We start from the raw sequence: 16,630 nt of genomic DNA on the forward strand, positions 1-16,630 counted from the left end.
GTCTTAGGCAGGTGAGTCAAGATCAGGGGGGAAAAATGATCATATCAACAAAGCAGTTACCAAAGAGAACAGTTGAGAAGTTGTATATTAACCTTATAAGAGGTATTTAAAGAATATCTGCCCCCCCTCCTTCAGAGAAAATTAAGTATTTCTAGAGACCACTTGTATTTATTCCCTGAGGCCTGGTTGTCTTAGAAAATGCTCTAGTTCCTTTAAAGTAAAAGGTTAGGGAGTGGCCTTGCTCATTTGCATTCCATTTGCATATATTTACATACAGAGTATTAAACTCTAATTCTGGGAAGGAAAAAAATTAAAGCAAAGTGCTACAATTATATTAGCTAATTATATTAGCTTCAGTTTTTGAACAAGCATGCATGACATGAGATGAGGTTAGTTTAACCTCATCTTCCAGTAAGAAAAGGCAGACTATGGCAATAATGTCTTCTATATGTCTGCTGTTTCCTTCTCCATGACATGTAAAAAATTACCTAATATGGGACCAGGAGTTTGGCCTAGTAGAGTGCTTGCCTATCATGCATGAAGACCCCGGTTCAATTCCTTGGTATCACATACATAGAAAAAAGCCAGAAGTGGTGCTGAGGCTCAAGTGGTAGAGCTCTAGCCTTGAGATAATCCAAGGACAGCGCTCAGACCCTGAGCTTAAGCCCAGGACTGGCAAAAAACCCCCACAAACCCCCCAAAAACCCTTGTAATTCATCTAAAGTTGGTTGCTTCTTGACATCTAGACTTCTCACAGTTCTCCAACTTCTTTCTATTCCACTGGCTTGGTTAACCTACTTCCTCAGCCACATCCCCAAGCCCTTTACATAATCTAGCCTAGATTAACTCTACTGTTACTCAGTGTTCCTTTGAAGATAGTTCTGGGCCACTGGGGCGGGGAAGTCCACAGGCTATCATTAGATACACAAGAGCATGCTATTACCAGAGAGAGAGGCTACCATTTCAGCAGATAATTGCTGCCAATATCAGATGTGGTCTCACCTTACGAGACAAAGAACAAAGGCCAAGTGTCTCTGCCATCCTGGAGGACTCAGATAAGTAGAGGAAAAGAAATGAGAAAGGAAGAACAAAGAGGCAAAAGAATCCCCCCTCTTAGAGGTGAAATGCCACCCCTATCTCACAAGTAAAGAGGCAGGTTCAGAGAGATAAGCGTATTAGTCTAAAACCTAGAAAGCCAGGTTTGGCGTTAGGAGCTTGACAGGCATGAGGTAAGGGTGTTTGAGGTTGTGGGCCACCAGGTGGTGGGACCTGGATGTCAGGTGTGGCTGTGAATGTATTTCCCTAGAGGCCACATGGATGTTCTCTCTTCAGGAGCAGAGTAAACGCTGAAAAAAAAAACAAAAACAAAAAACAAACTGATCAATAAAATTTTTAGTGTTCTTTGACATGGAAAAATAGTCTCAATTCCATGTCCACCCAAAGACATTTCATAGTTGTGCATAATGCAATCCCTTTTTATTTAAAAACAACCCAAAGGGGGGCTGGGAATTTGGCCTAGCAAAATGGTGCTGAGGCTCAAGTGGTAGAGCTCTAGCCTTGAGAAAAGTCCAAGGACAGTGCTCAGGCCCTGAGCTCAAGCCCAGGGCTGGCAATTTTTTTTTCTTTTTGTTATTTCATCATTTCTTTCTATTAGCTTTTGCCACCAATACAATAGGATGGAGCAGATTGGACCCTCTTCTGAAAAGCCACCCTGGGCTCCTCCCTGGTCAAGTTTTCTCTTTCATTGATCAGCCTTGATGTGTTTTCATTCTCCCTAGACTCTAGGTGTTACATCTTTTACTGATGCCTTTCTCTGATTTGCTAACTTACAGTCATGTACCTGAGCTGAGGTTTTATTTCTGGTTTGTGGAGATGCAAAACATGGTCTATAATTTGCCATTTTTGGTCTCTTAAGCATTGTATTGTGCGTTGTTGATGTTCCTTTTTACAAAACACTTTATTGAGAGGTATTTTATATATCACAAATATTTCTCACTGCAGTATTTGGTGTGGGTGTGGGTCCTGGGGCTTGAATTAGAGGCTTGGCATTGTTGCTGAGCCATAGTCCGTTTCTAACATCTTGGTGCTTAACTGGAGATGAATCTCAGGGGCTTTCCTGCCTGGGCTTGCTTCAAACCCTGATCTTCATATCTCAGCCTCCCAAGTACCTAAGATTACAGGCATCAACTGACTTCTTTGACTAAGTGTAAATCTTGTTGTGATACTAGGGATCAAACCTGGGGCCTGTGCGTTTTAGGCTGTATGCCAGCCCTGTTTAGTGTTTTTGAAATTGGCTCATTGGTAGTTTTGTAGTCTGTTCCTTTTCATTGCTGAATAGTATTCTACTGTATGGATTATATAGTGCATTTTGTGTGTGTAGTCATCACTTGACAAGGATTTGAATTGTTTCCAGTTCTCCGATGTTATGAATACTAGGGTTGTTCATTGCAAGCTTTTTTTTTCCCCTTTGGCCAGTCCTGGGGCTTGAACTCAGGGCCTCAGCGCTGTCCTTGGGCTTTCTCAAGGCTAGAACTCTACCACTTTGAGCCACAGCACCACTTCTGGCTTTTCTATGTATGTGGTTCCGAGGAATTGAACCTGGGTCTTCGTGCATGCTAGACAAGCACTCTACCACTAGGCCAAACTCCTCCCCCCCTTTTTTTGACATGTCTTTTTATTTCTCAGGGATAGATTTGTTGGACCATTCTGTTTATGAATTGGGTCTATTTGACTGTTTAAGTAAATGCCAAGTTGGATGTGGTGGCACATACCTGTAATTTTTGCAGTCAGACGGCCCAAGCAGAAGAATCATTATTTATGGCCAGCCTAGGCTACATAATGAAACCCTGTCTAAAAAGACAGACTAAAACAAAACAAACAACTCTTCCAAACTGTTTTTTTTAAGTGGTTGTATTCTTTTCTGTTTTCACCAGCAAATATGAGAGTTTGGGTTCATGTAACCTTTCCAACACCTGGTATTGTCTTGTCTTTTTGATTATAGCAATTCTAGTAGCTGTGAAATGGTATGTCATTGTGAGTTTGTATTTGCATTTGTCTAATAACAAATGCTGTTGAACATCTTTTCATGTGCTCATTTTCTACCCATGTTTGTTTTTTGGTGAGATATACTTATATCTTTGCCACTTTTAATTGGATTATTTGTCTTTTTAAAAAATATTATTTCTTTGTGTTAGGTATTAACTCTTCGTTCTGTTCTGATTTGCTGTTCTGTTCTGGTTTGCTGCTATTTTGTTTCCTGTATGTGGCTTGTGTTTTCATTTTAGTAGTAGTCTTTGAACTGAAAATGTTTATGATTTTGAGAAGTTTATTATTTTTAAAATTGATTGTACTTTTGGTATTGTAAAATATTTGCCTAACTTGAGGTCTTGGAACTTTCCTCCCTTTTGTTTCTTCTAAGAGTTATGTATTTTTGCTATTATATTTATATTTAATTTTTTTTTTGCCAGTCCTGGGCTTGGGCTCAGGGCCTGAGCACTGTCCTTGGACTTTCTCAAGGCTTAGTACTCTACCACTTGAGCCTTAGCACCACTTCCAGCTTTTTTTTCAATGTATGTAGTACCGAGGAATCGAACCCGGGTCTTTGTGCATGCTAGGCAAGCACTCTACCACTAGGCCAAACTCCTGGCCCCTATATTTAATTTTTAAAAAAATTTATTTTCTTGTCAGTCATGGGGCTTTGACTCTGGGCCTGGGCACTGTCACTGAGCTCTTCAGCTCAAGGGTACCGACCTACCCCTTGAGCCACAGCGCTACTTCCGGTTTTCTAGTGGTTAATTGGAGATAAAGAGGCCCACAGTCTTTAGTGCCCAGGCTGGCTTTGAACCATGATCCTCAGATCTCAGCCTCCTGAGTAGCTAGGATTACAGGTGTGAGCCACCATGCCCAGCAGTGTTATTTTTAAATTAACTTTAGTATATGTTGTGAGGTCAGGCTCTAAACTGGAGCTGGACAGAAATCTTCTTACAGTAGGCCAGATGGTAAATTCATAAAGCTTTGAACACCAGAAGGTCTCTGTTCATGACTGCTGAATTTTGACATTTTTGGTGAAAGCAGTCACAGACAATAGGTTAATGAGTGGATATAGTTGTGTTTCAATAAAAAACATTATTTACCAAATGGGGTAGACTTGGCTCAAGTACCAGAGTCTGCTGACATTTTATTTGTTTTGCATCTTATTTTTCATAATCCATTTGTTGAAAAGCCTATTCCCCCCATTGAATTGCTTTGGAGCCTTTGTGAAAATCCGTGTAGCATAAACCTAAGGTTTATTTCTGGACTTTGAATTCAGTTGCATTGATCTCTATGTCTGTCCTTCTGCTGACACCATATTGTTATGATTATTATAGCTTTGAGTCTCAAAACTGGGAAGTATGACGCCTTCAGCTTTACTCATTTTCAAAATTGTTTTAGCTGTTTTGTGTTTCTGTGTACATTTTAGTATCGATTTATCAATTTCTATAAATTTTCTGTGGGGACTTAAAAAAGTTTTTTTTTGGTGGGGGAAGGGGTCCTGGGACTTAAACTCTGGTTTGTGTGCTGTCCCTGAGCTTTTTTTTTTTCCCCCTTCAGGGTGAGAGCTCTACCACTTGAGCCACAGTGCCACTTCTGCTTTTCTGTGTAGTTTATTGGAGATAAGAATCTCATGGAGTTTCCTGCCCAGGCTGGCTTTGAACCACAATCCTCAGATCTCAGCCTCCTGAGTAGTGAGGATTACAGGTGTAAACCACTGGCATCTGTTGGGATTTTGATAGGTTTTGTGATGAATCTGTAGATTGCTTTGGAGAAGAATCGCAATTTTAACAATATGGAGTCTTCAGTCTGTGAAAAAAAATATTGTTTTTGCCAGTCCTGGGACTTGAACTCAGGGCCTGAGCACTGTCCCTGGGCTTTTTCCTCAAGAATAGCGCTCTACCACTTGAGCTATAGTACCACTCTCAGCTTTTCTATGTATGTAGTACCAAGGAATCAAACCTGGGTCTTTATGCATGCTAGGCAAGCACTCTACCACTAGGCTAAACTCCCGGCCCTGTGAAAATATGTTTCTCAGCAACATTTTATATTTGTAGTGAAAAAAGTACATTTAAAAAAATATTTCCAAGTGTTTAATTCATTTTGATACCATTATGAGCAAAATTGCTTTTTAAATTATCCATTTTTTGTTTATATGGTACTATGGAATCAAACTCATAGCCTCATACATTCTAGGTAAGTACTCTACTACTAAGCTGCATTCATTAAATTGTTTCTTCAATTTCATTTTTGAATTTGAGATTGCTAGTATGTAGAAATATAGTTGATTTTTGCATATTGATTTTGTGTCTTGCAACCTATTGATTCTTTTTCTTTTCATTATTAATTCCTTAGGCTATTTTATAGATATTTTATATTGTCAGCCAGTAAATGCAGTTTTATTTCCATTCTACTCTGGATATTCTCTCTCTCTCTCTCTCTCTCTCTCTCTCTCTCTCTCTCTCTCTCTCTCTCTCGTTTTATTGCATTGGCTATACTTCACAGCACATTGTTGAGTAGAAGCTGTGGAAATTATTTTCTCATCTGAACTTAGGGAGAAATCATTCCATCTTCTCATGAATAGTATATATAAACTGTAGGCTTATGTATATATCCTGTTCAAATTAATGATTTTTTTTTTTTTGCCAGTCCTGAACCTTGAACTTGGGCCCTGGGCACTGTTCTTAGACACTTTTTGCTCAAGGCTATCACTCTGCCACTTGAGCCACAGTGCCACTTCTGGCTTTTTCTGTGTATATGGTACTGAGAAATTGAACCCAGGGCTTGCAAGCACTCTTCCACTAGGCTATGCTCCCAGCCCACATTAGTGATTTTAGTAATCTGTCATCCTGTTCTTTTCAATTCCTATCCCTGAGTTCTTCAGCTCAAGGCTAGGGCTCTACCACGTTGAACCACAGCACCACTTCTGGTTTTCTGGTGGTTATTTGGAGATAAGAGTCTCACGGTCTTTAGTGCCCGGCTGGCTTTGAACCATTATCCTCCCATCTCAGCCTTCTGAGTAGCTAGGATTACAGGTTTGGGCCACCGGCCCCTGATTCTTTAGTAAGTTCTAAGAGAGCAAAGATTAAAAAAATTAGAATGTCTGGTTTATTAGTATGTGACTTTCAAGTTCATGCTTGACTTAGTCAATTAACAGTTATCCTTCTGGTCAAGCTGGCAATCTGACAACTGTGTAGGAGGTTTAGTACAGACTTTGTGCATATGTATGTAGCAATGTCTTTACTGTACTCTTACTCAACACTATTTCTGAGTTTGCATCTTTGAATGTCTCAGCGTTAATACCAATGATCTGTATAATATTACCTTTTCCTGTTTTGTTTTTGCTAGATATTAACCTATATATCGGGGATCCTCTCCAATTCATAGTAATTTTCTTTTTGGTTGCATCCTTTATCTTACTTGACTTGGTTAAAGTAATTGTGGCCAACAAAAAATGTTAGAATATGCAGGCATAGATCTGGACACTTTAGAGTGATGGATGCGATACATCCTCCAGGTATGTATTTAGCATAGATACCTTGAAGAGTTAGATCACAAGTCTTCTTTAGCTTTAAAGTGTTGCTTGGTTTACCATTTGAAGGAGTTTAATAATTTGATAGAGTCACAACAGGAAATGATAGTTTGGAAAGCCAAGAAACAGGCAGCCAGCATCTCTTTTGCTTTCCAATGAGTGGAATCTGAGATTAGATTTCAAGTCCAGCCAACTGCCTAAGTATACATTGTGTGCCAGTGTCTGGGCTTGATGCTTTCACATATGCTCCCCAACATGGCACATCTTGGGGCATGTGTTGAGATATTAGAAAACAGGGAAACAATCCTTTCGGATTCTGTCCCTTCTTAGTGGTATTTCATAGTGGAGGACTATACACAATAATGTGCTCGTAGGGGCACTATATGAGTAACTATCAGGGGTTTATTTGAATATCAGTATAACCCCCAACAAAATTTAAATAGTGTAAGAGTTTCAGTGATTTCTATCTTGCCCTGTGACTTTAGACTGTCACCCTCCTACAAGATGAAATTCCATTCTAGTGGTTCTTAACTGTATAGTTATAATTATCTTCTGCACATCTTCATATGTAAAAGATAAATCTATAAAACAGCCTAAATGTGGGCTGGGTGCTGGTGAGTCATGCCTGTAATTCTAGCTACTCAGGCTGCAGAGAACTGAGGATCGTTGTTCGAAGCTACATTGGACAGGAAAGACCATGAGACTCTTATGTCCAGCTAACTACCTAAAAATGGAAAGTGGAGCTGTGGCTCAGAGTGCTAAAGCACTAGCTTTGAGCTAAAAAGCACAGCACCCAGGCTCTGAGTTCAAGCCCCATAGCTGATATACAATAACAACAAAAAGCTCCCCCCCCCAACTAAACCAACATACATATGAAGGTAGTGATTTTTACTTTGAGTTCAAAGTCAAGATGCTGCTCTGGGCCACAAAGTGCTGCCTTTCCCGTCTCTTGGGGGAACATCTCTGCATGAATACAGGACCAAAACTGCCGTTCCCCCTGCTTCTCTGTGCCTGGTGGAAGTTTCAGAAGTTTTCCTTGTTCATCCTCCTGTCCCTTCTGTGTAGTTTGTCCCCGACCCCCATTCTCTCTCATTTTCATTCATGAGCTGATGGCATCTAGATTCTAAGTAGCTAAGCCAGAGTTTTCTAAATTCCCCTAGTCCTCTGTTCCATGTCCCATGTCATCTTGTGGGTACATCTGTTTCCATGCCTCTTCAACCCTCCTCTGCCTTTTCTGAAATGACCTCTTCCTCACATTGGGAATGGTTCTACCATCCAGTCCCTGTCTGGGAAATGGGCAGTCAACTCACATTTCTCTACTTTTAGTGACAGTCTTGAGCTTTACCTTTCAACAGTTTCTCATTTGCATCCTCCCCTCTTTGTCTTCACTACTCTTTATCTCAGTTCAAGTCCATACTGTCTTCCTGTCACCATCTGACAAATGGTTTTTTGTTCCAATAGGCTTGCTTCCCACCAGCCTGTAAGTCCTGGTGCTATAGGGCAAGGGTTTTTTTTTGTTGTTGTTGTTTTTTTTGTTGTTGTTGTTTTGGCAAAGGTCATTAAATTCCAATAGTTCCAAGGGAGGTATGTAGGGAAAAAGAATGTCTCTTGTACCTTGCTCCTTTATTGCTCATCTATCCTGCTTTCAAAGCAGCCCCATTCCCAGTTGCTTGCTAGAGGCTAATTGAGATTCACCCTTATGTGTTCTGCTCAAGGTTTTCTTACCTACAGGTAAAAGGCCCACTACTGAGTCTGACTCACCAGATACTGGCTGGCCATCAGCTGGTATCTCTTTCTGTCTCCAGAAACAGAGGCAGAAGTGTCCCAGCAGGAGACACTTGCTCATTTCTAAGCTCCTCCATGCTTCTGTGCCTGGAACTCAGTTCTTTTTGTCTGTGCAGTGTCATCTCCTTTATTGACTGGCTAATCCCCCTTCAGGACCACATTCAGGCTTTGCCTCTGCTGGAACTCTCTGTGGATGTGCCACCTACATTAATTACCATGAATCAGGCCAAAAGATCTCTTCCTCAGCCACCCCCTTGGGCTCCATAAGCAGGGATCTACTTGTTTTTTTCTGCCCCCTCATCTGGCTCAGAGCCTGTTACAAATGAACCAGTGGGGTGGTCCTCCCTCCACACGGCAAGTCCAGAAACCATGGCATTAATAGCTTTGAATTAATTGTCACTATTTAAACATGGAGAGGCTTTATATAAATTTGATTTTTTTCTGTTTTGGAAAAAACCAAAACATTCGAAGTCTGGTCTTTTCCCATATGGTAGCCCTTTGCTGGAACTTCAGGGCTGCCCTTTTTTGGTGGCCCTGTGGTTTCGCCCCTTAGCACCACAGTGCCCTTGCACTACTTTTTCTCTCTTTACCAGGTTTACATTTCTATCACCTTCATGGCTCCCGTGGACACATGCTTACATGCCTGAAGTGCCAGGTCTCCAGGGCTCTTCTTATCCTGACATTCTGGGATTTAAATCTGGTGAGCAGCCGTTGTGTCTAATTTCAGCTCATCGAAAACTAAAGGACTAGGAACAAAATCTCCAAGGCAACAGTCCCAGGCAAGGAGAGGAAAAATCTTTTTAGAATCATAGAGTTGGGCGGGAACTTCACAAGGATTGAGGTGTCCGGGCCTCGGATCCTGAGCAACTGAGACCCCAGGCAAGCCCGGTCCAGTAGAAGTTGTCACACTGCCCCCTGTCCCCCAACTGTCCCTCCTCCCCTTCTTTCCCGTAGGAGCTCCAGGCCTGGTGTGGCGGTGAGCAGGGAACAGCAGTTACCTCTTTCTAGTAGCCCAGTGCTCAGTACAGTGATATTGCTGTGTGGTATTCAGTGGACTGAGCGTGGTTGTAAAGACCCGGCTCCGCTGCTAAGGTGCCTTGAAACCTCAGGCTCTTCTCTGCATTGTCCTTCATTCAGGGTATGAGGATGGCGACTCTGTTCCTGCCTGCGAGTGACCTCAGAAAACTGCCTCCACGCTGCTGCTTCTCTGTTGTGCCTGGTCAATATCACTGAGCTGGTTTTGACTTTAATCCTCAATAGGTTTTGCTAGGTTGCCCTTCTGCTTGATGAGGACGGTAATGTTCCTCCTTCTACCTCTTCTGGCCCGTAAAGCAGCCAGGGGAGGGAATGTGGTATCCAAGTCACTTCCGCTTTCAAGACACAGCCCTTCTATGAAAATAGTTACTCCTTAGAGTTGCTCCACGTTCCTGGCTTTGCATGTGCGGGGGTCACTGTTGAGTACCAGGGTTTGGATTTGAGTTTTGTTCCCGGTACGAGCAGCATCTGTGACTGTGCAGCCTCCTGACTGTTTTCTTCATCAGTGAAAGGGAGATGCGTGGACGGTCATTTAGCCTGGAGCTTGGCATGCAGAGTGTGCCCAGGGAACAGCAGTCATAGTTGGTTCAGTCATTAGCTTTAAATAGGCACCCTTCCCTTTACTCTGGGGCCTGATTTCTTCTGCGCCAGCCATCAGCTTCGTTGCCTCCTTCTGGAGAGCGGGGAAGTTACATCCTTTTCCCTTCTTAGGTCTCTTACACTAGGGATTCCCTCTTTCTCCAGATGCAACCTTGTGCAGCTTTCCGAGCAACCTATTTGCATGTGGAGCAGAGATAATTGGATGCACTTAGAACACATCACACATACACACACACACACACACACACACACGTGTGCACACATACACACACGCCCGCGCGCACACACACACACAAGTTCTTGACACCTCCTTCTTTTTAGCAAGCCAGACTCAGAGCCTTGCTGTCATCTTTTCTTTCATCTATTACTTTAATATTTTTTTCTTTTTGCAAAATGCATCTTATTTTTAAGTGCCAACTGTTCACAATTTCTCATGAATCTTTTCAGAGTCTTTACAAGCCTATATATACAAGCATACTCTTTCCTTTTTTGCTGCACAAATGAGATCATATTGCATTTTTTATTCTGTGAATTGGCTTTTTCACTGGTTCCATGCATTCATACAGATGCCAGCTCTTGAACAATTGTACTTCCTAAGTATCTTTGTACCTCTTCCCTCCCCTTTCAGTCCTGCAGCTAGTCTATTTTTCAGCCCTAGTACTATTGGTTTGCACTCTTGTGTTAGTGACTACCCTTCCTCCAAGCTTTGCCATCTCAGCCCCTCTCTCTCTTGCCTGACTTTTCCTGTGAAGAAGAGATCTTCTTGGGGTATCTTTTCTGAAGCTTCAGTGGCTCCTTACTCATTGCAGCATAAATTCTAGCCTCCTTAAGTTGTCATTCAGGGCCTCTGGTTGAATTCCTCAAACTCTTATAGCTTACTTGCTTCATTTGCCTGTACACTGAACCTTAGGACCTCATACACTCTCTCTGCTGTGCCTTCATTCACACTGTTACCCATTCTGAAATGCCACCCTCTCCCCACTCTATCTTCCAAAATGCATCCCTTCTCTCCCTCCCTCCCCTGGCATATAGTGGGAGCTCAGGAAGCTCACTTGGGTAAGTCTTCCCTTGAGGCTTCATTTGGGTATCTTCTGGCTGGAACTTTGAGTTCCATGTGGAGATTCCTGGGGCACTTTAGTTGTGCTGCTCTTATCTGACTCCTCTGGGGTATACTTTCTGTATTTGTTTTTGTCTACCCTATTAGACTATAAGCTCTGGGTGTGAAGCTGATGGTTGTCATTTCTCAATATACTTGCTGTAGTTTGGGCAAGTGTTTCCCCTAAAAGCCCATGTCCTGAAGGCACTGTGGGGAGGTGCTGTAGTCTCTAGGAAGTGGCACTTAGTGGAAGGAATTCAGATCATTGCAAACATGCCTTTGAAGGGGCTATTTGGACTCTATTCTCCCCCCCCCCCCCCCCCCCCGCTTCCTCTCTGCTTTCCATGTGCTCTTGCTGTGATTTACTATACCACCACAGGCCCAAAGCAACAGGGCCAAGCGACCATGGGCTAGAACCTCTGAAACTGTGAGCCAGCTTAAACCTGTCTTTTTAAGCGGAATATTCAGATAACTTGTCATACCAATGGACAAACTGCCTGCCAAACACAACACTCTGCTACACAAATACAATGTTATATTTAGGCCTTTAATAAATACTTAATTTTTCTGTGCCAGTTCTGGGCTTGAACTCTGGGCTTGGGCACTGTCCCTGAATTCTTCAGCTCAAGGCTACCTTGTCACCCCTGGGCCTGGGTGTTGTCCCTGAACTCTTCAGCCCAAGGCTATTGCCCTACCTTTGAGCCACAGTGCCACTTCTGGTTTTTCTAGTGGTTAATTGGAGATAAGAGCCTCACGTACTTTAGTGCCTGGGCTGGCTTTGAACCACGATCCTCAGATCTCTGCCTCTTGAAGGTATCTAGGATTACAGATGTGAGCCACCGTGCCCAGCCATAGTGTTCAGTTTATGACTAAGTTTAATGTGGATTCCAGTGGTATCCTTAGTTTTCCTCTTAGCTATATTTGTCCTCTGCCTTCTGCTGCCTCATCTTCTGTGGGGGCTTATTTCAGCCCCTGAATGTGGCTTAGCAAGTGCCCTTGCCTTGCTCTGGATGTTGGAGTAACACCCTGTGGTGAAGTGGTGGGCAGCAGCTTTGTGGACTGGGGAGGGTTCTTTCTGTTTTCATTGGAAAGGTATGATGTTAGGGTTCAAGAGGAAGGCTTTACAGAGCGAGCACTGAGTGACCCCTTGTAGTGTAGTACTGTCGGTACTACTATCCGTAGTAGTGTGTTACAGTTTATAGTTACTGTGACTCTGAACTCATTTGTATTGTATCAGCTAAATAACCATTCATTCCTATCATTGTGTGTGTGTGTGTGTGTGTGTGTGTGTGTGTGTGTGTGAATTATATCCCACCCGTGCACTAAATAGTTGGATAAAGGAGCCTCTAGCCCTGGCTTTGGGAGCTGGGTTACGGGTGAGGGTGATGTATTAGTTATGGACATAGGGATTTCCAGAAACCTTTTTTGGGGTGGACATGGTGAGGTCTCTGAGCATGGATGACTTAGTTTGGGACTCAGCTCCTTGGTTTGTTCTTGTCACTGACTTTTGCTGTCCTAGACTGCTCTTTTCTTCATGTCTTTTGTATATGATCATGTTCTTGAGGAGAGGGCTGTAGGCTACAGAGAAAAGGAAAAAGAGAGTCTTCTTGGATTTTGACTTTGTTGCTAGAGACTTGTGAAAGTGCCAACCAAGTGTTCTATGGGGTGACAGGGAAATAACTCTTCTCTTTAGAGTTCTCCTTTTATTCCTGGGTTGAGGGCCTATCCAGGATTGAGCGATACGATGTCAGACGTGGAAGGGACTTTAACAAGATTTTGCCCGTGGGCTGGGAGTTTGGCCTAGTGGTTAAGGTGCTTGCCTAGCATGCACCCGGGTTCAATTCCTCGGTACCACATACACAGAAAAAAGCCGGAAGTGGTGCTGAGGCTCAAATGGTAGAGCTCTAGCCTTGAGAAAGTCCAAGGACAGTGCTCAGGCCCTGAGCTCAAGCCCAGGACTGGCAAAAAAAAAAAAAAAAAGATTTTTCCCAGTTTAATTTTGTACATAATATGGACAGTAAGGGAAGAGATTTGCTCAAGATTCACAAACCACCCTAGAGAGCTAGAAGCCGCTTAGTTCATGGTATGCGGTGAAGCCTAAGGATCCTCTCATTTCATAAGTCACATGGTGAGTACAGCTCTTTTCGGACAATGTCTCCCCTCCTCCACTCTCCTTCCTTTGTGTAAGCCTAGTGATTCTTGTTAGAGAACCTCTCGTGTTGTCCACTTGTTCACACCATGTGCTTGGCACTTTCATTTAATGGCTTACACTGATTTTTTTTTATATACAACTGCTTTCTGTAGATTTCTTCATGTAACTCTCACAGTCTCTACAGTCTCTACCATTATTTCCATCTTACAGATGAAGAAACTGATTTAGGGATGAGTTCTCTGTCCAAGGTCACGTGGGAAGTAAACCCAGGCCGGTCTGATAGGGAGGTACTTAATTCCTGAGCGGTGTGGAAGCTACCCCATCTTCAAGGAATCTCTGTCTCATAGTTGATGAAAGGAAAGCTCAGAAAAGCTAAAGAACTAGGCCAAGGCCATCTAGTTAACGAGTGGGAAGAATGCGTTTCTCCTGCACTACTCTGGATTGGCCTTCCTCTCTTGACCTCAAGGGATGCTCTTGGGCCAGCTCTGGTGGCACAGTGGGCAGCATGCCTGTCGCACCCTGATCATCCACCCTGTCTGGCTCTGGAGGCCTCCGTTCTGGTTCTGTTGGTACAGGGAGCGGTGCCCAGATGGTGTTTATTCTCGCATGACTACTGTGTGTGTATGTATATTTGTTGATTAAAAATATTACTCGCTGTATTTTGTAGCAACATTAAGAAATATTACAAATCTCTTACTGTCAACAAGCATCTTGCCAATGTTTTCCTTAACCCCTCAGTTGCCTTGTAGTGTGGTTCAGTTGGGGCTACCTTGGCTGAGACTAGCAAATCAGAGCCTGTGACTCACCTGTGTGAAGTCCACTGGCTCATATTTGAACCTCTTACCTTGGTCTTCCAGGACTTGCATGGCCCTGCCTTTGCCTGTCCCTCTGGCCTGATCATCTGGTCCCCTTCTTTTTCCCTACTTACTGCCACAGTGGCCTTCTGTTGCACCTCAGGACACGCCAGGCCCAGACTTCTCAGAGATCTTGTACTTTTCTCCTCCCTGCTTGTTGCTGAGGGTCCTCATTTAAGGATGGGAATCTTAATGAGAGTATCTTTCGCAGGGTGGTCTTCCCACACTCCTTGCCCTGTATGTTCCCATCAGCGGCCTCACCCTGCACCGTGTGCTCACGCTCACACTCCAGTCAGTGTGCAGCAGGAAGGTGGGGGAGGGGAGACCCCAGCTCATCACCTGTGTGCCTGGCCACAGAACAGCAGACCACCCCTCTGAAGCCTGGATTTTGGACAGTTCCCACTCCCCGAGTACCTTGTTTTGCCTTCCTTCTCTTCTCTTCTGCCTGTGCCCTAGAGAAAGAGAGAGGGAGTGGGGAGGGGGGAGAGGGAGAGGGAGAATGAGAATGCAAACTCAAGCACAAGTGCAGAGAGAGAACGAAGAAGAAAGAGGGTAATCATATCATCAGAAGGTAAGGCAAAGAGCACAGAGGGGTCGATGATGACCTCCTACTAAGCTCCGTCTCATACAGGTCCTGTCACCTCTCAGTGTCACCACAATGAGGAACAAGCTTCTTGCAGAGGAACACAAGGAGACAAACTCAAACCATAGCCAACTTATAGCAGTGATCTTGATGAAAATCGTTTGACCATAGATATATAGCTTTACTTCTAGGCTCCTTGCTCTCTTCTATTAATACAATTATGTGTGTGTTCTGTATCATAAATTAGCTACTTGGTTTGTAGCCTAAAAACTAGAGAGCTAATTATTATAATAATCTTTTGTTATTAAAAGAAATGTTTATGATAAAAAACCCTCAAGGCACAAGCACATATACACATAGAGGAAATGAAATAAGAATTAACTAAAAAGATCCCAAAGCAAAAATCCTACCTTGTTTGCCTCTGCTTCACTTGCCCTGTAGAATGGAAGCCCTGTCAGGGCTCTGATTAGTAGCCTGTGGGCTTTGCCTCTTAGCAGGTCCTATGTAGGCCTTGTGCATAGGTTTGAACATTCAGATGCATATTTGCATTTGTATATGTGGCTATGTGTATGTTCACATTCAGTGGATTTGTTGGTTGGTCTGTTTTTTTTTTTTTTTTGCCAGTCCATTGCTAGTGTTCAGGGCCTGAGCACTGTCCTTGGGTTTTCTCAAGGTTAGAGCTCTACCACTTGAGTCACAGCACCACTGCTGGCTTTTTCTAGGTATGTGGTACCAAAGAATCGAAAGTGTATGCTAGGTAAGCACTGTACCACTAGGCCAAACTCCTGGCCCTGGTCTGTATTTTTATAGTTGTTTATATATTTTAACAAAATTTACATATACTACTAAGAGTTCTATGACTTAATCACCACCAGTAATCTGTTGTATACCTGGTAGTGTGAACGTATCTTTTTTTTTTTACCAGTTTTGGGCCTTGAACCCAGGGCCCATGCTTTGTCCCTGATCAGCTCTTTGTGTTCAAGGCTAGCAATCTACCACTTGAACCACAGAGCCACTTCCCACCTTGTCTGAGTAGTTTATTGGAGATAAGAGTCTCATGGACTTCTGCCAGGGCTGGCTTTGAGTCACGATCTTAGATCTCAGCCTCCTGAGTATCTAGGATTACAGGCTGACCTACTGGCACCTAACTTGTGTACATGTCTTACTTTGTTCTTTTCTAATGGTTGCATACTATTTTGATAGAATGATGCAGTATGATTTCTTTAATCAGGTCCCTATTGTTGGGTGTTTATGTTTTTCTAGGTTTGACTTTTTTTTTTTTTGATTTCTACCAGTACAACCTTGAGCCTCAGTAACCATACCTGTATGTACACAGGGAACCCTTTCTCTCTTAGGTGTCTGGAAGCAGAGGTTTTGATCATGTCTTTTGTCTTAAGTCATTTTGAAAGTCTTCCACTCAGCTGTACTTTATAGTGATTTGTGCATATTAGGTACTTAATAAATATTTACTGAAGCGAACCTTAAGGGTTTTTATTCTGGATCTATCCCTAGCTTGCCATTCCATTTCAGTGTACTGTTTTATGATACCCTTATGCCTAGTTTACTTTCTCTGAAGCGAATGAGTGTCTGCTTATCCAGTCTTCATTAGGGGAACTAAGGTGAAATGAGTCCAGGAATATTTTGATTATCTGCTCTGTGTAGCACTGGAGGGGGCATAGAGATGAGTGAGTTGCATTGCTAGCAAGGTATTTACAAATCGTAACGATAGTTCAGAGACATGGACAGCCTGTCCCTGTGCAATTGTGTTCAGGGGCCTTGAAAGGGAAGGCAGGGACCATGTTGCACTTACAATGGAGAAGTCCCCTGCAGAGGGTATGCCAAACTGCGCTCAAAGGCAGGTGTGTTGGACCTAGTAGAGATGTACCAAGGGTGGGTGGCAGTGCTGGTGGTGTTTGGAAAGCCAATATCAGTGAATTCAGAGGGTTCACACAGGACAGTGAGG

The 16,630-nt window shown here is 43.1% G+C and overlaps 1 protein-coding gene across 1 annotated transcript in view; it reads left to right on the forward strand.

Moving 5' to 3' along the window:
- Chchd6 (coiled-coil-helix-coiled-coil-helix domain containing 6) overlaps positions 1 to 16,630 on the forward strand; it is a 185,405-nt gene that overhangs the window by 3,165 nt on the left and 165,610 nt on the right. The window lies entirely within an intron of this gene.

Source organism: Megascapheus bottae, chromosome 33, assembly GCF_031878675.1.
Source record: "Megascapheus bottae isolate mThoBot1 chromosome 33, mThoBot2.hap1, whole genome shotgun sequence".
In the NCBI taxonomy this organism is placed as follows: Eukaryota; Metazoa; Chordata; class Mammalia; order Rodentia; family Geomyidae; genus Megascapheus; species Megascapheus bottae.